This window comes from Triticum dicoccoides, chromosome 5B, assembly GCF_002162155.2.
Source record: "Triticum dicoccoides isolate Atlit2015 ecotype Zavitan chromosome 5B, WEW_v2.0, whole genome shotgun sequence".
NCBI classification, from domain to species: Eukaryota; Viridiplantae; Streptophyta; class Magnoliopsida; order Poales; family Poaceae; genus Triticum; species Triticum dicoccoides.
The window spans coordinates 33,842,074-33,864,977 of NC_041389.1; the positions used below are offsets into that span (position 1 = coordinate 33,842,074).

General features: G+C 40.8%; 1 pseudogene; it reads right to left on the reverse strand.

Moving 5' to 3' along the window:
* Window positions 1-628: 628 nt before the first annotated feature.
* Window positions 629-19,575, reverse strand: LOC119308973 (annotated as a pseudogene).
* Between the last annotated feature and the right edge of the window lie 3,329 nt (window positions 19,576-22,904).

Sequence of the window (22,904 nt, forward strand, 5' to 3'; positions counted from 1 at the left end):
TCGGCATAGGGTGCGATTCCGGTAGTGGTTTAATAGTGGACAAGCTCGTATGTATGCCAGCTTACACTTGGAACTTGGAAATTTCATCTACTTGTAACTGAAAAAATATACATGTGTTTACATGTGTTTATAGTCAGATCACTATGGGAAAGAATTACCACAAACCAGCAAGACAATTAAGAATTAGTACTAGTGTTTTTTTAGAAAGTTCATGAGCCAAGATACTTGCTCCTCCTCGTGCTTACTCATATGAACTTGTCCTTGTTGACCACCAAATGGATAAGGTAACAAACAACGCTTCCTCGGGCACTAAGGCCTTGTACAATGGGAGGTGCTTAGAGGAGGTGCTTAGAGAAATAAACCAGGCTTTTCTTAAGCACCGGTGCTTATTTGTACAGGATAGACGCTTAACTAGGCGTCTCTCCAGTAGAAATAGGCACTGATGCTTTAGAAAAACCCGGTTTATTTTTCTAAGCATCTCTCTAAACACCTCCCATTATACAAGGCCTAATAGGGGTTTCAATATGGTGTACAGAAAATCTCACAAGGAGCTTCTACTTTGGAGAACCAAGGCACTAAATTACAGATAAAGGTTTTATTTCTAATAAATCTAGAATACTACATATGGTCACGGGTAAGTATCCATCACAGTATGCCACACTATAGAAACATCTGTCCTCGATCTGGCAGCCAGTTCAAGAGTCTGTAGGACCTGTAATAAATTATAACACAACATTAGTGTCAAATAACCAATCATTCTTTTGCATGCAAACCACCTCTCTCAACGCGAATGTTTTTGTCGACATCAGATTTTGGCATGCTCAAAAACATAATTAAGAAGGCTTCAAATGGAAAAGAGCTCAAAGTGAGAACGTTCCGTATCGTCAAAAGGAGAAACTTTGATATTTGGGCTGTAGCCATCCGATCTCATCTCTAAGGCCGAAGTTGTGTTTGAAGTACTGAGATTTTGTATTCAGAACACTATTCGTCTGGTTATGCCCCCAAGATGGCCTCACATGGGAAAAGTTAATACACGGATTGTCTCCGTCCCGTCGAATCAATCGATTTTGATATAGAAAACGTCTAAATCGGAGTTCGTATGCAAAAGTTAGAGCCAAAACGGTGTGCTACATAAGTCTGCCCCGGAAGTTCCGCGCAAAACTTTCGGGGAGGTTCCGGGCTAAACAGAAACTTTGCACGCGGCGCGCCCCGAAAAATGGAATTTCAACATTATTTGCAGATTTGCAGGGCCGATTTCGACATTAAGATGACCTCAGATGAAAAAGTGATCAACTAAGGAATTTTTCTTTATTGCAAGACCTACGACTTTGCTTTTGGGACCATCGCGATCCGAAGCCATATGCGACCTGCAGGAGCTGTGCAAGAGGGAAACTTGATGTAATTTTAGCCCGGAAGTTCCGGGCTGACCAGAAGTTCCGGCCCTCGTAGTCCGAGTTAGGTTATCTTTTGATGTTTTGGACGGGATTTGAGTCATTTTCTTGTACGGAAAGTCCAGCCGCCTCATATATATGTAAGAGGTGACGGCCGATTGAATAACAACACACAATCGAACAAATCATCTACCACTTTTTATCTTTTATATTTTCTCCTTCTCCCTTATTCTTCTTCTTCATCGTTCTTCGTTCATTTTTCTTTTGCAGGGAGGCGAATCTCGAGGCCCTAGGGGCGGTCAGGCCGACCTAGGGCAACCCATAGCCGCCATGCACCTTGACGGGGACCCTCCCGGGCGCGTGGGGTTTCGGGTCCCGAAAAGCACCCGCCGGATTGCTTGCGTACCGTGCTTCCGGGTGGGTCTCCTTTGACGTGAGCTGCGGTGCATCATCCTCGGCGTTGGAGGTACACGGTGACATGTTCGCGTGCGAACACACTTTTTGGCGACTCCGCTGGGGATGAAGCTTTGAACAGTCTCCGGCCTGTTCTTGCTACGAAGAGATCGTCATCTAGGGTTTGCGATCTACAAAGGTAATATGAATATCCGATTCACCTACGTAGATGCAAATAATGCATATGTTGTTGCTAGATCGTCTAGATGAACATAATGTATTGGCTAGCCCTAGTTCTATCAATCATGCATCTAATTATGTGCAACAGCCGATTCAGAATAATCTTCATGCTTCAACTTTATATAATTTTAGCAACATGCAACATATGTATTGCAACTCTCATGCATCGGCAACCCCACAAATCTATATGCCTATGAACAACATGATGAGTTCGTTTAATCAAGTTGAAACACCCCATGTAGGAACTTTGAATGGTGTGCAACATAGTGTTTCATCCTTTTATCCATCGGCAACTAATTTGCAACATGTTAATCCAAACATGTCGGTGGATACGGGAATTGGCCATGCTACTACTAGTTATTCAGCCAATTACCTTCAAACATCGTATGCTACACCTCATCCTACTAGTTTTTTGGCACCATACGCAACTGTTGATGTCCATAATTCGGCTCCACACCTTAATGGTCATGGCTGAATAAGTGAAACTTCTACAGGAGCACAAATGCCTTCACCTACTACCGTGGCATATCATGTTCCCCCTACACAATTACGAAATTTCGGCAACATCTCATTGCCGAAAGAGTCTAAAAGCATCGGGGGGGGCAACCATATCCAGACTGGGTAATTGAGAACAAGCTTACATTTTCTTGGGATTTGTGCAACTCCATTCGACAGGAACTAATAGAAGGCGGGAAGCCTCATGATTTTGCTGCTATAAAAGCTAGAGTTGGGCAAATGATGCATTCTCCCAGTGTTGTACCATCCAGTGTACCCCCTAAAAAATTGCAAAGTTTCGACACCTCATTGCCGGAAGAGTCTCAAAGTATTGGGGGACAATCTCATGAGGAGTGGATTGAAATTGAGATGAAAAAGTTTAAATCTCGCCAAGCTGAGATGTGGGCTAAAATTAGACAAGAGCGAAAGGCCTTGGAAATTTGAAAAGATAAAATTATTGATTCAGGTTTCGGTTATTAAAAAAGCCGAATCAAATATTATATCTGCCGAATCTATTGAAGAAAAAGAGGATGCCAAGGCGTTGGGGAGCCAACTTAAAGCGGAACAAAGTATCATTCAAATTACACCATTGTCATGCTCTCCCAACATATTCAAAGAGGTATGTCTAGCAAGTGATTTACCTATTTTCAGATTTGGTCGGAACTTTATTGTTGATACATCTATTATAAAAGATCTTATAAATAATTTTGAAAGACCAATGAAGAAGGGAAATTTACTTGTTAGCAATAAAACTATTATAGAGCATATCGGTTAACCTATTGTGCCATTTATAAAGACCGATAGTGACCTATTATTGCAGCCAAAGTTTTCCCCATTGCTTTATCAAAATTTCATATCTAATTGGATAGCTTTGCTTGTTTCATACTTGGCTTGCATTTGGTCTCAATTGGGACATGTGTATTCTAACTATTTTTGTTTCAGAAATTTAAAGCCAAGGTCAAATTCTTTTGAGAAATCCGATGCTGATATAATATCTTAATCCAATACATCGGAGATAGGGTGCAAAACACAATTCATAGCCGAATGGGGATATTCCAAATTTGAACCATTCGTTTGCTTAACTCCAAAGCCGTTCTCACATCAAGACCGGCTAAAAGATAAAAGGTATACCTTCAACTCAAACATGTGTGATCAAATCTTTGATTTGTTGTTGAGAAATAATTATATTAGAATTCTTGATCACCATGTCAAGCCATCAGTTCAAGGATGAATGTATTGTAAGTTGCATGATTCGTCCAAGCATAATTTTGAGGATTGCAACATGTTTATTAAAATACTTAAATCAGCCATTGAAAAAGGACGATTGAAGTTTGTTGAAGCACCAAGAGATAACCAGTCTATTCCGATTGGTCCCGATGGCAAAAAGTTTTTGCATCGGCTACTTCAAGCCGATCCATTTAAAGAGGAGGTAAAAACTGCAGGTGATGGGATCAAGATTTCAAGTAAAGAAGTTGTTGAAGAGCATAATGAACATAATCTTGAGGGTGAGAATTCCATCGAAGCTATAATGGAGATGCCAAGGACTGGGGGGCAGCAAGCAAATCCAGTGATCGATGAAAGCAAACCAAAGGAAAACAAAGGCCAAAATAAGCGCAAGTGTAAGAGATCAAAAATCACATTCGCTAAACTATTGGATAAATATCAAAAGAAGAGTGAAGAGAAGAATTCTTATCGGCCAAATCATGCAAAGAAACCAAGATCACCCCCAAGGCGCAAATATGAGGATCGGTATTATCAAAGTGAACATCTTAATGCAACATATTCATATCCTTATTTTGGGCCTCCAGTGCCAATGTCGTGGATGCATCCCTATGCTCATGTAGATCCATATCCATCATGGGACATGTATGATACAAGGGCACACTCTCCATCTTATTTTAGACCTTCTCACCAATATTATGCATCTCCGAGAAGATCAACATTTGAACAATCATATGTTAAAGACTGTTTCAATCATAAGAAATCGGTCCGGAGCTCAAAGAAGAAGAAAGAGGTGGTCAAACAAGTGTACCGTGTTAAAAGAGATGGTCGTAAGAGTGCTACTTCACAATTGATCTCAAATGAAAAAGAGCCAGATAAAATGTTGATGTTGGCTAAAGGTAATGAAATGAAGCTATCAATTGTTGAGAGTCAAAGTGCCAAATCCGAAGAAAAGAAGTTGAGAGTGCACAGGGCCAAAAAATAATTGCCATTGGTTAAAACAGAATCACAGCCAAGATGCCCACTCGGCTTATCATATTAGCAAAAGAAGGAATTACAAAATCTTAGTGCATAAGAGCTGAGAAAGAAGAACATGGCATGGGTTCTCAAGAAGATCAATCAAAACAAAAGTGATGTGCATGTTTCTATGGCAACAAGTACAATAAAAGTGAAGAAGGAAAAGAATGAAAGCAACAAACAATTAAGCCGAAGGTGGGCAACAACATCAAAATCTTCGGTTAGCAAATCATCCATATTCTTCAACCATACCATTAATGCCTTTTCCATGGAATTCATCATCAGGTATGATCAATTACCCTCCCTGGATTTATTTTGATCCATGGAAGCGACATAATTTTTTGCATCATGAGAGGGTATTACCAAATCTCTATACATTTTATTAGCTACATTTTTTCTTGCTAATCCAAAGGCCCGAAATATTTGATTGCTATTTCATTTGTTTATTTCGGCTATACATGATTTGGTGAATGAATTCTACATGGACCTTATGTTAATGGCCGATATTTATCTATCGCCCTAAGAATATGTCAAAGAATGGCTGATGTAGTATCCTAACATCGTCCTTAGTTCAATTAGAGGCCAAAACAAGGTACATGTTCATTGATATTACCCTTGTCTTTCTAGTACTATGGATATTATTCTCGACGGTTAAATTTGTGGCAATGGCCAAGGTGTTGGTGTTGTTTATTTATCTCCATATGGAGCTATTTTGTGAAGCCTCATGCCGCTTAAAATATTTTTGCACAATGATCAAAGCCGAATATGCATTGTCATTTGGATTGGAGCTTTGCCTTGCTATAGGTGCTATACATATTGAGGCTTCCGGTGATTCGTTATTAGTAGTGCAACAAATATCCAAGGGTTATCAATGTTTTGACGAATCACTTATAGTTTATCATTTGGTATGTCTAGATGCAAGATTTACCTTGGGTTGCTTTAAAATTGTTCATATATCTAGACATGACAATTCAAAAGAGTTGGCACAGCAAGCATCCGGCTACTATGTTAACCATGGTGTATTGCATTTCTATCAATAGCCGATGCTAGGTCTTGTCAACATAGGTAAGGCCGAATCGAAGCCCACCGCTTGGGCCACTAATGAAACTTTTATGCAGGCGAAGTAAGGATTGGAGGAAGTTCATTCTTGATTATCTGCAAAATCCTAGCGAAAGGGTGAACAATAATATGGTTCGGAGGATGGTTTTGATCTATGGAATCTTATCACCGGATTGTTATAGAAGCTGAGAAGTTTTCACCCAAGTTTGCATCAATAGGTTCAAACAAGCAATGGCCGATATATACTTATCGTCCTAAGAACATGCAAAATGGCCAATGGAGTGTTGACATTGTCTTTAGAACAAGCTATGCGGAAGTTATTTTTCGGCACACAAGCTTTGCCGAAAAACAGGAGGGCATGCACTAGTAGAAAACAGGGCATTTGTCCCGGTTCGTAAGGGCCTCTAGTCCCGGTTCTTGAACCGGGACTAATAGGTCGTTACTAATGCCTCGCCCCTTTAGTCCCAGTTCTTACACGAACCGGGACAGATGGGCCTCCATGTGGCCGTTGCGGGCAGCCCAAGCAGGGGGGCCTTTGGTCCCGGTTGGTGACATAAACCGGGACCAAAAGGCATCCACGCGTCATAAGCTAGCTGCAGCTGAGGTTTTGTTTTTGAAAGTGGCTGGTTTAGGGGTTTTGGGGGTTAATTTAGGTTTTTATTAGCTAGCTAATAGAGAGAAGTGTCATGTCTTATATCTTCGTGCTTGGTTTACCAACGCTACTGCTATGTTCATTTCACCCGCTGATATATAATAACTCTTCATGCTCGCATCATACATCATCATATATAATAACAAAGTCCTACTAATCATGCATCATCATACAACTTCTACTAGTTATTAATAACAAGTCATACGATCATCATACTCATAGTCATCGAACCCAACCCTACATAATTGTTCTTAGCACATGATCATCAGTATCAGGTAGGACCTAAACACACTTAAGATAAAATAGCATAAAACAATATAAACCCTAACTCTCTATTATGAAGAATGGAGATCATCCTGTCTCCAATTCTTGCGCTTCGCTTCCTTTTGCTTCCAAGAAGCTCCTTACGACTGTCCATACATTTTTTGTCATTCTTTGATTGTCATGTCTCCACTTCTTTTAAAAATCTGGTATGGACAGTTGAGATTCATAGGACAACCTGGTTGTATGTTCAAAACATCAAGGCGACCGTGCGTATACATTAGATGAGGCACACAATCATTTCAGGATTATCTATTGAAAAACATATTAATAACTTCGTAGTTAGCAATGATGTACTAGTTTTAGAAGTATGCAAAAAGATGCACAGATGTCGTAATAGTAAAAAATCTTACCAGGGTATCTCCATGGTAATTACCATAGTTCAACATGTGCACTAGTGGCACGTATTGACCATAATGTTGAGGAGTTCGATTGTAGATATTGTAATTCTCAAGATCAGTACAAAATGCGATCAAATGATTTTTCTCCTTATAAGTTAATTCGGAGCCATCGGTGTAGTGGGTTTTGTCTACCATCTTCCGCACATTCTTTGAAGAATGAGAATAAGCCGTCAATGGAAATAAGCTGTCAACTATTTTGAAATAAACAATATAAATTACTTAATAACTATGTTTAAGAAGCTCACATGGGGGAAGAATTGGAAGTGTATCAACACGGACCCAAATGTCCATATTGTCTTGCTCGATTATAGGATCACTGAGATCCATGGTGATAAGCATACCCTCATCAAAACCATACATCTTGCAAAGTGCTTCCCAATTTTTGCAACCAAAATGGGTTACACTCACAGAATTGTACAACTTTACTTCAAAATCCACACCATGATGGGTCCTTAGGTGATTTTTTTTGGTTTTCATACTTTCATGGTCTTCAAAACCCATCCTCTCACAGACATAGCGTCTTGCATAGCATGAGATAAGCTAGTCAAATTGGAAAAGATGAAAAATACACGTTAAAATAGTTGAAGTCGTGCTTAATTACGAAAAAAACTATTGTCGCCGTTGCGTACTGTTTCAACATCGAAGGTCTCCTCGAGCTTAATGCTGAAGCACCGATCTTCGTCCAGCTCAAGGAACCTGTCGCACATACCTCGGTCGTCATGGCACCAGTCGCACTCCCCCGGGCGGTTTTTGTCGTCCAAGTACGACATTTCCGGCCTATGTTCATAATTCAAATATTAAACTTGTACAATTAAATATATGTACTAAAAAACCTAAATTAGATCATTAATATTAATCACGAGTTGACTATCGGTGATGTGGTAGCTCCTCCTTTCATTCCCGAGTGCATTATTACACGGGAATGAAGGAGAAGCTACCCCCACGACGGCGTGGATGATGGAGGAGGCTCCTAGATTTCTGCATAGTGCTCTCGAGTTTTAGCATTCAAAATAGGAGTACTTTTCCAATATAAGCATTCAATAAGCAAAACCAAATCATAAAATAAAGTAGTATTCAAATTAGCATGCATTCAATTATAAGCAAAAGTACATCATCTCTTGTGTCAAATATTATCACTAATACTCCTCGAATACTATCATACATATAGCATCGCTAATACAGCTAGAACCGTAGCGCCCGACGGGTATCGTCGCAGGCGGTGGACACCCAAAGATAAGGAACCATCACAGGATCATAGCTCCAGTGAGATCCCTGATAAACCTGCCAACTATTGTCAAACCTGCCTTCCAACGCAACCATGTAGCGACTGACGTGCTCGTCCTCCTTGCTGACACGGTGACATACCACCTCCGCGGTGTCCGGAAGCCTCGGCACCGTCACTGGCCCACGCGACCGCCACCAAACAAGAATCGGGTCAACAACGGGCTGGCTCCTCACCAACCTATGCCCCCCGGAAGGTAGCACCTCCCAATACCAGCCCGGCGGAGCCTAGTCCCGAACATGGCCCTGATTAAGCAGGCCTCCACCGCCGAGTCGATGACGAGGATGCGGGATAGGCATCGTCGACGTCGATGCGGGAACTACTTCTATATATAATAAAATAAAGTAGTTTTATTAAATCAACAACTAAGCACTTACTATAAATAAATAAAGTGGTATTTACTAAAAATAAACTACTTCTATAGTAAAGTAAAGTAGTTTATTAAATCAACTAGTTCAACTATATATTAAGCACTTACTATAAATAAGGTCTATTATTTTTCTAACTAATTATATTAAACACTTTCTCTTTTTATTTTCCTTTTTCCTCTCCTACTTTTTCCTCTAAATATGAACATATACATAAATGAATTTGATCATACACAATTTTTCTATACATACACAATATGAACATATACATAAATTGACAAAGAAAATTCTATGAACAAAAAAATCATTAAAATTCTATGAACAAAATTACAACAGAAAAAAATCATAAAAATTCTATGAACAGAAAAAAATCATAAAAATTTGACATATTCAATCTTTGCATCTATATGAACATGCAAACATGCATTTTCAACAATAATATCACCAAAAAATCTATTAACAGAAAAAAAATCTCACCACAATATGAACAAATTACACAATATGAAAAAAATATAACGAAAAAATCTATGAACAAAATCTAACTCAATTAACTACACATCTAAATTACTACACATCTAAATTAACTACACATCTAATTAAACCTATGAAAAAAAATCTATGAACAAATTAAAATCTATGAACAAAATCTAGCTCACCGGATGGCGACGGCGTGAGGGGCGCGGCGAGGGCGACGGGAAGGGGACGGCGACGGCGACGGTGCATGAGGGGCGGCGCGGCGACGGGCGACGGTGAGGGGCGGCGCGACGGGCGACGAGCGAGGCAGGGGCCGGTGGCGTCGGGGGGCACGGGGCGCGGGGAGGCATCGGCGTTGGGGCGGCGCGGGACGGCGTCGGGGCGGCGCAGGACAGCGCGGGGCGACGACGGCGAGGGTGAGGCGGAGAGGGCAGCGTGGTGGCATCGGAGCAGGGAAGAACTGAATGAAATTTTGACGAGTGCCAATTATATAGACAAGCTATTGGTTCTGGTTCGTGAGACAAACCGGGACGATAGTCCCGATTGGTGGCACCAACCGGGACCAAAGGCCTCTTTTCAGCAGCCCAAAGGGCGGGAAGCAGAGGTCTTTGGTCCCGGTTAGTGGCACCAACCAGGACTAAAGGGTGGGCATTGGTACCGGTTGGTGCCACGAACCGGTACCAATGCACACCTTTAGTCCTGGTTGGTGGCACCAACCAGGACCAAAGGCCTTGTGCTGCCCGCGTCGCGGCACGAAAGTTTAGTCCCACCTCACTAGTTGAGGGAGCTCGAGAGTGGTTTATCAGCCCCACTCCCGCTGCCCTCTCGAGCTCCTCTCAAATGCAGGCTTTCGGGTCTAAACACATTGTATCTGCCTGCGGGCCTGCTGGGCCTTCTGCGGGCCTAAATCCTGGCCCAACTAGCTGGGTTTCTAGTCGTATTCAGGCCGTGGTGGCCTAGTAGGTGGCATTTTTTTAAAAAAAAATTCAGTTTTTTTGTTTTCTTTGTTGCTTTATTTTATTATTTTGTTATAGTTTATTTTATTTTGTTTTATTTTGTTTCTACATATTTATTTTATAAAAGTTTATTTTATTTTACTTTATTTTGTTAGTACTTATTTATTTTATTTTATTTTGTTTTGTTTCTACTTATTTATAAAAGTTTATTTTGTTTATACTTATTTATTTTATTTTATTTTTTTGTATTTGTATTTATTTTATGAAAATTCTTTTTGCTTTTATGTTTTTCATAGAAAATACTTTGATAATTCTTTCTACTTATTTATAAAAGTTTATTATGTTTCTACTTATATATTTTATTAGAGTTTATTTTATTTTATTTGGTTTCTACTTACATCATCAATTTTCAACCCTTTCACCCACATAGCATGTGCTAAAAAGTTGAGAGGGTTATTTTTCATGCATTTACTGATTATTTTGAGCTATAAGACCCAGAAATTGAAAAGCATTTCAAATGAACTCTAAAAAGGTTGGAAGTTGGCATGGTATCATCATTTCATCCACATAGCATGTGCAAGAAAGTTGAGTGGGTTACGGCAAAAACTGGATGCACTTCATGTACAAAATGGACAATCTTTTTCGAAGTATTAGGATTTCATACGGAAACTTGTGTGTTACAATAGACATTTCAAATGAACTACGAAAAGGTTGAAAGTTGGCATGGTATCATCATAATAGTTGTGGACTAAGTCTTCACTTTTTCTTCGCTTGTCTCCTTTCCTTATTGCGCCATAACCAAGGATAATCTTCATCATTTATCAGGATGCTTGGGTCAGCCTTGACTTTGAAGGGAGGAATATCATGAAACTTTCATAATCTTCGGACATGTCTGTCTTGCCCTCCACTCCCACGATGTCCCTTTTTCCTCAAAGAACTATGTGGCGCTTTGGCTCATCGTATGATGTATTCGCTTCCTTATTTTTTTCTTTTTCTCGGTTTGGTAGACATGTCATTCATATAGATAACTTGTGCCACATCATTGGCTAGGACGAACGGTTCGTCAGTGTACCCAAGATTGTTCAGATTCACTGTTGTCATTCCGTACTGTGGGTCTACCTGTACCCCGGCTCCTGACAGATTGACCCATTTGCATTTAAACAAAGGGACCTTAAAATCTACTCCGTAGTCAAGTTCCCATATGTCCACTATGTGACCATAATATGTGTCCTTTCCCCTGTCGGTGGCTGCATCAAAGCGGACACCATTCTTTTGGTTGGTGCTCTTTTGATCTTGGGCGATCATGTAAAATGTATTCCCATTTATCTCGTATCCTTTCCAAATCATTACAGTCGAAGATGGTCTCCTGGACAACGAGTATAGCTCCTCACAAACAGTGTTTTCACCTCTGAGACATGTTTCCAACCAATTGCTGAAAGTCTTGATGTGTTCACATGTAATCCAGTCGTCGCACTGCTCCGGTTGTTTGGAGCGCAGACTGTTCTGGTGTTCATCGACATAAGGGGTCACCAAGGTAGAGCTCTGTAGAACTGTGGAGTGTGCTTGAGACCAAGAATATCTGTCCCTGCATATTATTGTCTCCCCTCCAAACGTGCCTTTTCCAGTCAGTCTCCCCTCATACCGCGATTTAGGGAGATCTATCTTCTTAAGGCCAGGAATGAAGTCAACACAAAACCTCTCAAAGGGGTACATATTGTGTAGTGGTTTGATGGCCCATGGAGATGCTTCCTTCTGGCCTAGTGCGGTTACGGACATATTTCTTTAGGACTCTCATGAACCTCTCAAAGGGGTACATATTGTGTAGAAATACGGGCCCCAGAATGACAATCTCGTCAACTAGATGAACTAGGACGTGCGTCATGATATTGAAGAAGGATGGTGGGAACACCAGCTCGAAACTGACAAGACATTGCACCACATCACTCCTTAGCCTTGGTATGATTTCTGGATCGATCACCTTCTGAGAGATTGCATTGAGGAATGCACATAGCTTCACAATGGCTAATCGGACGTCTTCTGGTAGAAGCCCCCTCAATGCAACCGGGAGCAGTTGCGTCATAATCATGTGGCAGTCATGAGACTTTAGGTTCTAAAACTTTTTCTCTGCCATATTTATTATTCCCTTTATATTTGACGAGAAGACAGTCAGGACCTTCATACTAAGCAGGCATTCAAAGAAGATTTCCTTCTCTTCTTTGGTAAGAGTGTAGCTGGCAGGACCTTCATACTGCTTTAGAGGCATGCCGTCTTTTTCGTGCAAATGTTGCAGGTCCTCCCGTGCCTCAGTTGTATCTTTTTTCTTCCCATACACGCCCAGGATGCCTAGCAGGTTCGCGCAAAGGTTCTTCGTCACGTGCATCACGTCGATCGAAGAGCGGACCTCTAGGTCTTTCCAGTAGGGTAGGTCCCAAAATATAGATTTCTTCTTCCACATGGGTGTGTGTCCCTCAGTGTCACTCGGAACAGCTAGTCCGCCGGGACCCTTTCCAAAGATTATGTGTAAATCATTGACCATAGCAAGTACGTGATCACCAGTACGCATGGTGGGCTTCTTCCGGTGATCTGCCTCGCCTTTGAAATGCTTGCCTTTCTTTCGACAATGATGGTTGGTCGGAAGAGATCGATGATGGCCCAAGTACACATTCTTCCTGCAGCTTCCCAGATATATACTTTCGGTGTCAGCTAAACAGTGTGTGCATGCGTGGTATCCCTTGTTTGTCTGTCCTGAAAGGCTACTGAGAGCGGGCCAATCGTTGATGGTTACAAACAGCAACGCGTGCAGGTTAAATTCCTCCTGTTTGTGCTAATCCCACGCACGTACACCGTTTCCATTCCACATCTGTAAAATTTCTTCAACTAATGGCCTTAGGTACACATCAATGTCGTTGTCGGGTTGCTTAGGGCCTTGGATGAGAACTGGCATCATAATGAACTTCCGCTTCATGCACAGCCAAGGAGGAAGGTTATACATACATAGAGTCACGAGCCAGGTGCTGTGATTGCTGCTCTGCTCCCCGAAAGGATTAATTCCATCCGCGCTTAAACCAAACCATACATTCCTTGGGTCACGTGCAAACTCAGCCCAGTACTCTCTCTCGATTTTTCTCCACTGCGACCCGTCAGCGGGTGCTCTCAACTTCCCGTCTTTCTTACGTCCTCACTGTGCCATCGCATCAACTTGGCATGCTCTTTGTTTCCGAACAGTCGTTTCAACCGTGGTAATATAGGAGCATACCACATCACCTTCACAGGAACTCTCTTCCTGCGGGGCTCACCGTCAACATCACCAGGGTCATCTCGTCTGATCTTATACCGCAATGCACCGCATACCGGGCATGCGTTCAAATCCTCATACGCACTGCGGTAGAGGATGCAGTCATTAGGGCATGCATGTATCTTCTACACCTCCAATCCTAGAGGGCATACGACCTTCTTTGTTGTGTACGTACTGTCGGGTAATTCATTATCCTTTGGAAGCTTCTTCTTCAATATTTTCAGTAGCTTCTCAAATCCTTTGTCAGGCACAGCATTCTCCGCCTTCCACTGCAGCAATTCCAGTACGGTACCCAGCTTTGTGTTGCCATCTTCGCAATTGGGGTACAACCTTTTTTGTGATCCTCTAACATGCGATCGAACTTCAGCTTCTCCTTTTGACTTTCGCATTGCGTCCTTGCATCGACAATGACCCGGCGGAGATCATCATCGGGCACATCGTCTGGTTCCTCTTGATCTTCAGCAACTTCCCCCGTTGCAGCATCATCGGGCATGTCATCTCGTTCCTCTTGATCTTCAGCAGCTCCCCCCGTTGCAGCATCACCGTATTCAGGGGGCACCTAGTTGTCATCATCCCTTCTTCTTCGCCGTCGTCCATCATAACCCCTATTTCTCCGTGCCTCGTCCAAATATTATAGTGTGGCATGAAACCCTTGTAAAGTAGGTGGGTGTGAAGGATTTTCCGGTCAGAGTAAGACTTCGTATTCCCACATTTAGTGCATGGACAACACATAAAACCATTCTGCTTGTTTGCCTCAGCCACTTCGAGAAAATTATGCACGCCCTTAATGTACTCGGAGGTGTGTCTGTCACCATACATCCATTGCCGGTTCATCTGCATGCATTATATATAATTATGTGTGTCAAAAGTAAGAAAATCAGACAAATATCTATCTAAAGTAAGAAAATCAGACAAGTATCAGAAAGAAGATAAGAACAAGAGGCTCACCACGGTGGTGCCGGTGACGAGATCGGCGCGAGCGATCAACGGCGGTGAAAACGGGGACGGGGCATACGTGACGGACCGCTAAATCTAGACAAATCTCGAAAAAAATGGAGCTCTGAGGTCGAGCTTCGACAGGAGAAAGCTTAACTAGTGTGGCTTGGGCATTTCATCGAACACCTCATATGCATAGGAGGTGAACTAGAGCACCCAAATGACCTCTCCTTGCCGGATTGAAAAAACAGAGCATTGTGGAGTGCTCTGCCGCGGCGAGGGGTATATATAGGCAAATTATTTGTCCCGGTTCGTGGCATGAACCAGGACTAAAGCCCCCCCTTCTATACCGGTTCAAGGCATGAACCGGTACCATTGGATGTGGGCCAGGAGTAAGGTCCATTGGTCACGGTTCGTGCCTAGAACCGGGACAAATGGGTCCAGACGAACCGGGACCAATGCCCACGAGGCCCCGGCCGGCCCCCTGGGCTCATGAACCGGGACTAATACCCCCCATGGGTCCCGGTTCTTGATGAACCGGGACTAATGGGCTGGCCGGGCGCGAACAATAGCCCTGTTTTCTACTAGTGATGTGTTCACACCAGATTTTGGCATGGTCAAAAACATAATTAAGAAGGCTTCAAATGGAAAAGTGCTCAAAGTGAGAAAGTTCTGTATCGTCAAAAGGAGAAACTATGATATTTGGGTTGTAGCCATCCGATCTCATCTCTAAGGCCGAAGTTGTGTTTGAAGTACTGAGATTTTGTATTCAGAACACTATTCGGCTGATTATGCCCCCCAAGATGGCCTCATATGGGAAAAGTTTCTACATGGATTGTCTTCGTCTCATCGAATCGGTCGATTTTGATATAAAAACGTCTAAATCGGAGTTCGTATGCAAAACTTAGAGCCAAAATAGTGTGCTGCATAAGTCTGCCCCGACAGTTCCGGGCAAAACTTCCGGGGAGGTTCCAGGCTAAACAGAAACTTTGCACGCGGTGCACCCCGAAAACTGGAATTTCAACATTATTTGCAAATTTGCGGGGCTGATTTCGACATTAAGATGACCTCAAATGAAAGAGTGATCAACTAAGGAATTTTTCTCCATTGCAAGATCTACAACTTTGCTTTTGGGACCATCGTGATCCGAAGCCATATGCGAAGTTCCGGGCTGACCGGAAGTTCCGGCCCTCGTAGTCCGAGTTAGGTTATCTTTTGATATTTTGGACGGGATTTGAGTGCTTTTCTTGTACGGAAAGTCCAGCCGACTCATATATATGTAACAGGTGACGACCGATTGCATAACAACACACAATCGAACAAATCATCTACCACTTTTTATCTTTTATCTTTTATCCTTCTCCCTTGTTCGTCTTCTTCCTCGTTCTTCTTTTGCAGGGCGGCGAATCTCGAGGCCCTAGGGGCGGTCAGGCCGACCTAGGGCAGCCCATAGCCGCCACCCACCCTGACGGGGACCCTCCCGGGTGTGCTGAAAAGCACCTGTCGGATTGCTTGCGTACCGCGCTTTCGGATGGGTCTCCTTCGACGTAAGCTGCGTTGCATCACCGTCGGCATTGAAGGTACACGGTGACGTGTTCGTGTGTGAACAGTTTTGTATCCCTATCCAAAAAGAAAACTGAGAGTGAAAGTGCAAGCAATATTATTTTTTTGCGGAAAGAAAGTGCAAGCAATATTCACTCCACATTCTTTGCATAATGTCACACAACTCAAAGTTAGCGCAAATCGACAAACGTACAAGCACAGACATGCATCTCTTGTTTGAAAAAATCCTAAAACTCCCAAGGCTACATATGGAAGATGGATGCTTGGCAAAAAAAACATGGTTGAACATTGTTCTCCACAACTTGCTGCACACCACCTATTTACAAAAACCATAAACTTCCAAAATATTAGCATACTTTATGGTGTGTGGTATGATATTTTAAACATCACATGGGTGTCACATAAGAGTATATCGCACAATGCACATAAACTTACATACTTAGTGCTAGCACTATATCTGGATAATAATTATATCTACATAAAATGGAATATACATACTAGAGAATTGAAATAATAATGTGCAGATTGGGCTAGTTAAAAGAGGAGATGTGTACCTAGCTTGTAATTACTTCTCCAAGTTCTGATAAATTTGTAGTGAACTCTATGGTGCTTCGTTGTTTTTTGAGTGTGTGAAACACCTGAACCTATGGAGTTAGCGAAACATATCTCTTAGTGCTAGCATTTTGTTAATAATACATCGGTACAAAGAAATGGTTGGCAGGGATCAAGCAAACCGCCGTTATGATATACTTACAGAAATATGAACGTCAGCACCTGAAGGGCCCTTGCATGTGCTCATCAGTGTATTTTCCAACTAATAATTGCATAGAAAAAACATTGCAGTCAAGACCATGAAGGCACCAACTATCACGCATGTAATTTATTTTCAGCTCATTAATACACCCACCTCAATTGTGGTAAAAACATGCTTTCCATTGATAGATTCAATAACATCACCTTTTTGGATTCCGAGTGTCTCAGCATTAGATCCCTTTGACACCTAGGGTTCAATTGCCAAATAATTAACCACTACATGCATGAGAAATTGAGCACCAAGGCCGTCATCAATGTCATACATACGCCACAACATGTCAATATGAGCAGGTTCTAGAAGTTCGATGGCCTTAAACGCCATTCCAAGATGGGGCCGGGCAAAATGCCTACATCAAATCAGATAATCATTTAGTATATTTCAAGCAAGGTATACATGGGCAAGTAACATTTTCAAAATAAGCAACCTTTGGTGGAATCGAGCTTCTATCTTAATGTGTCAAGAAAAAACAACAATAACCAATTATTTTGATTCAAATAGAGTTTAGAAAGGCCCAACGGGGATGAATCATTCATAGTAGTTGACAAATGTATTTGAGTATCACAAAATAGTAGAGGGAATTAATTGAGTATCTCCTTATGACTGAGAACAATTGAGTATCACAAAATACATTTGTTCACAAATATCTCATAGGTTTAACTTGAAACTCCCCATGAAAAAAGATGACTTCAGGAAAACTGTCCATAAAAAATGTGAGCAAAGCCTAAAACATAGTTTTTCATTAAACTTTACCCTAGAACTTGGCCAAGCACATGCAAAGCAGAACCCTTCTTATAACTAGTTGTCATCATAATCCATTTTGTACTCTAGCATCTCAGTGTGATTCTACATGTTTGTTTTTGTCTAGGCCCCATCAAAGACCCAGTTCATGATTTCCTTATAAATTACTATTATTATTAAATTATTTATTACAGCCACTTATTCAAACATATGTCTCTATATATATACATAAAATACGACAATGATCACTTTTTTATAGAATCTTTCATAATTTTATGGTCATTAAATTGCATAAAAATGATAAAATAGATACTACGAGAAATAGTTCAAATCCTAACAATAACTAAAAAAAGAAACAATAGGAGAGAATACATTTTCATTGATACCATGACAGAACTGAGAGGAAAAATGTACCGATATTTCCTCCATGAATCCAAACAATTGAGCAAAATGAAAGAAGATATAAAAGACTCAAATCTCTCAGGGTCGTTGACCATTCCGACAACTTTTCCATCCAAAGTCAATAACCGGCCCCCCATTGTCATACTGTAACAATTCATACTAGCAACATACGAGAGTTTGCAAGAACAACAAACATGTTATAACAGTATATTGCAATATAGAACAAAAAGATGTCATCAAACAAAACTCAAATTGTAACAAATGTATATAATACTATCTCATAATATGATATATTACCTCATTATCATTGCAATGGCCATCTGGAGAACATAAATACACATTGTGGTGCCGCTCATACATGGTTGGATTCACATATTCTGCTCTAGCATATGTTATCCTTAGATTTAAGAAATTGTCTCTTCCGAGCCGAAAAACCTTCTGAGCAAATTCTACATCTTTTTCATTAAAAGATGGTAACTTGATTGGTTGATTCACCTGAACGTTCAGCAAAGCGAGATCATAGTGGGGCTGGTGATAGACCAGCTGGCCCTTTGCACTTGTGCCATTCAGCAAATGAACAGTGACCTAAGAAAAAGTTGCGTGCCAGATTATATAAGATATTTGATGAACAGTAAGCAAACACATGTGTTGTTTCCATTTTGTTATTTGAAAAGGCCAATAGCACAAGAAAGCATGTGAATTCCAGCTAGTTAGATTTACCAGCGAATAATTTATTTATTTGAGATGGAACCAGCTGGAAAAGATAGTACATGTATATATATAAAAATTCCCCCGCAAAAAAAGGATATATATATAAATTAATAGAAGAAGCACATTGACTCACATGAGCATTTGTAGCATACTCTTCACCGCCTGACCAGATGCTGACAGGAGCATCCTTTGTGCGAATCAGCCGCGCGGTTGTCAGAACAAGGCCGGTTTTGCTCTCCTCATCCCAATCAACCCAGAGGCCAGAGCACCGTCTTAGCGGTTCACCATCTTTGTGATTCAAACACAATTAATATATATGTTAAGTTGCGTGCGGCGATGGATAAAAAAATCCGAATCATACAGAGGATTAGAGGGTACAAGGCTACATATGCACGTACCAAGAGAGGATGAAACCCCTAACAGAAATTTGGCAGCCGAGAGGACGGCCTTTTTTCCAGATCGACGGACAGAAAAGAGCTCATCAGAGTGAAACAAGGTCGGAGGTTTGAAGTAAGCGATGGTAGGAATTTGCACAGGGCGGGGAGCTACACGCATCAACATATGTCGATCAGATCACTGATGATGAGCACACGAAGACAATTTGTACCATCATTATTAGGAATTCGATTGAAAATTTGGATAGTGGCCACGGGATCAGACCTGACTCTCTGTCGATCTCGTCTTGTGCAATCTTGGCAAAGACAGGGTGTAAGCACGGTCGACCAGATTCTCTTCTCCGTGGCTCTCCGGATCCCTCTTCCTCTTCTTCGCGTCGGCATTGCCTCGGCTGGTCGGATCGGCCGCCGTGGCCCTTTTGTTGTTGGGCTTCTTCACACCCGCACTCATCATCTTCTTGTTCGCATCGCCGATCCTCTTGCAATGGCCCCCGACCGAGTCTTTTATTTCGACCCGTGTGAGGCTGCTAAAACATTGTGGCGTGTGTTGCTTCCGGACTGTACGCGGGGTTCTTGTGATCTTTTTGGGACAACACTAACGCCCACACGTGCGGTGGGAGTCAAACCCGCCTACACGCCCTATAACACACAGATTGCGCCACGTCATCGCATGCATGCATGTGGGATTCTTTTTGAATTTTTAATTTTTAAAATGTTTTATCTCTTAAATAAAAAATCTGATTGAGGATCCGTTTTCATCATTAAATTCCTCGTGACAAGATCTTCGAAACTTGATCCCATATCAATATATTTCGATAAATTTTTTTGGTTAAAGAATTGTCATGATATTTACACTAAAGTTGCCATGATATGTTTAAGCTCGTTTTTTCTACATTTAAAAGTAATTTTGACATATTATAAAACGGGGAATTAGGAAAGTAGAGTTGTCATGAACCATAAACTAAAATTGCCATGATACATGCACTTAAAATTGCCATGGTTCATACAAAAAATATTTTTCATGGTCAAAGTACTGGACTTGCCATCATTAAAAACTAAAACTGCAATGATCTAGGACTAAAATTGACACATGGCAACTTTAGTTTAAGCACTATGGCAACTATAGTGTAAACATCATGGCAACTTTTGAGCAGAAAAAATTTCATCGACACATATCAACATGGGGTCTAGTTTTGAAGATCTCGTCGAAACGGATTTAATGGTGAAAACAAATTTTCAATTCGATTTTTAATTAGTAGATAGAATATTATTAAGTCGAAAACCAAAAAGATTCCTGTGGATGTCATCTATTCATACGTGACAAAATGAATGACGATGAAAGCGTGTGGGCGATGTGCAAGATGTTACACGTATGGACGTCAGTTTTTTCATTTTTTTTAGGGTGGTTCATGCAGTTTGTTGGGCGTTCTATTCCTCGCATTGAGCGAGTCCTGGGGGAGCGCTCGCGTCGAGAGGCAGCAACATGAGCCAGCCCAGGCTCGGTGGAGGGCATATTCTCAAAAAAAATTAAGTTTTAAGTTTTTACTTTTGTAGTTTTTTTATACTTTAAAATATCCTAAATATATATATTACAAAAACACTCTTCTAACAACATTTGGAAATCATTGAACGTGTATTGAAAAAAATATTGAACAAGTATTTTGAAAAAGTTGAACGAGTATTTAAAAATTGTTGAACACATATTTGAAAAATGTTGAACACGTATTTGAAAAAAATAATATGTATAAGTATTTAAAAAAAGTGTTGGTCATGTATATAATAGTGTTGAACAAGCATTTAGAAATGTTTAACAGGTATTAAAAAAATGTTGACAAGTATTTTAAAAAATGTTTATCATGTATATATAAATTTTGAACAAGTATTTAAAAAGTGTTGAATAATTATTTAAAAAACAAGCATTTGAAAAATGTCGAACATGTATTTGAAAAAAATATCTTGTACAAGTATTTGAAAAAATGTTGATCACGTATATAAAAATATCGATCAATTATTTGAAAAAATGTTGAACAAGTATTTGAAAAGATGTTGATAAGTATTTGAAAAAAATGTTGAACAAGCATTTGAAGGGAAAACCGAAAGAAACAAAATCCGGAGAAGAAAAAACAACAAAAGAAAGCAAAAGGTGGGGAAGAAAAAGGAAAACGAAAAAACCAAAGAAAAAACAAAACGAAGAAACAGAGGAAAATATCATGAAAACAAAATGGAAAACCAGCTTCACTCGCATCAACTAAGAAAGCATCTCATTCTTATCACGAGGCAGACTTCGGTGAAGTGGCTAGCAGAGCTAGCTCCCGCCAAGGAGGGCAGGGTCCCGCATCTCTCATATGTTAGTTATCTTTTTCTTCGCGAGTTATGGGTCTGCCCAATTACTCGAAACGCTTCGCTATTCAGCGAGACATCCCACATTGATAGCATTAAATTTTCTTTTTCTTTCCGAATCATGGGCCGGCCCGATTACTCGAAACGCTTCAGCGAGACATCCAGCACTGATCGCATTAAATGTTCTTTTTCTTTGCGAATCATGGGCCAGCCCGATTACTCAAAACGCTTCAGCGAGACATCCCGCACTAATCGCTTAATGCGATAAATAGTCGTTGCGTGGTTTGTTTACAGATTGATGATAGGTCATGGGCCCTTTCGTCTTTGCAGTAGGCAACTGGGCCTTGGGGGAGAGGGACGACGGGGAAAGTTCCTTCCTATTCTATGCACCTTCTGAAAAATTTTGAATTTTTATTTTTCTAAAAATTAGGATATTTTTTGAAAAAAAATGAAAAACAAAAACCAAAATAAACTAATAAAAACTGAAACACTATGTACATTGGCTGCCGCTAAATGGCTGCTTGGTTTCATGTGTGTGAAAGCATGACAACTTGAAGCATAAGGCGTCAAATAGGGGTTGCCTTTTGTAATAACCCCTATTTGATGCTTAGTGTTTCAAATTGGCAGCCAATCTCATAGAAGTCATGACTGGGCCGACCCAATTGGCCATCAAGGTTGTAGTGATTCATTCTACTCGAGCAATTTTCTTCCTGGTTTTCTAGTGGGTCTTTTATTCTACTCTTTATTAGGTGGTATTTATTTGGTGTTGAGAATTTTTTTATTTAGTTAAAAAACCAATATCGTTTGAAATTTCATAACAGCTTTTGGTGAAAAATGAACATTACTAAAACATTCTATGAACTTTTTTGAAATATAAATATTCTTTGAGATTTGTGAACATTTTAATACAAATTTTGTGAACATGTACAAAAAAGGTGAACTTTATAAAAATTAGAAAAACAAATGGCAGCATATCTGAAATGTGAAAAAGTTTAAAAGAAAGAAAATGGAAAAAAGAAAAAGGGAAAAAATAGGAAAGTGAAAAGGAGAAAAAAATAAAAGATATAAAAAAACTTGAGAAGAACTTCGTGGGTGCCATGCGGCATCACCGCTATCGGGTCGTCATCGTGTTCATCAATGTCGCCAAGCTCAGCTAACATCTCCTCCAACTCGTGCATTGCATTGGCCAACAAGGCATGGTTGGCGGTGACCTCACATTCATCAACCACCGATTAAGTGGCGGTGTGGTCTTCCGTCACCGTGTAGAGGTTCGCGAGGATGGCGACGATGGAGTGGTCGCTGAAGGATCAACACGTTGGAAGTGCCTCATGGACATGAATACGTGCGCCGATAAGCAGCCAGAGGCATGAAATTTCGAATGGATACATGATTCCATAGTTCCCGGTGCCTCCAACCCCATCTGCTCCAACTGCGATGCGA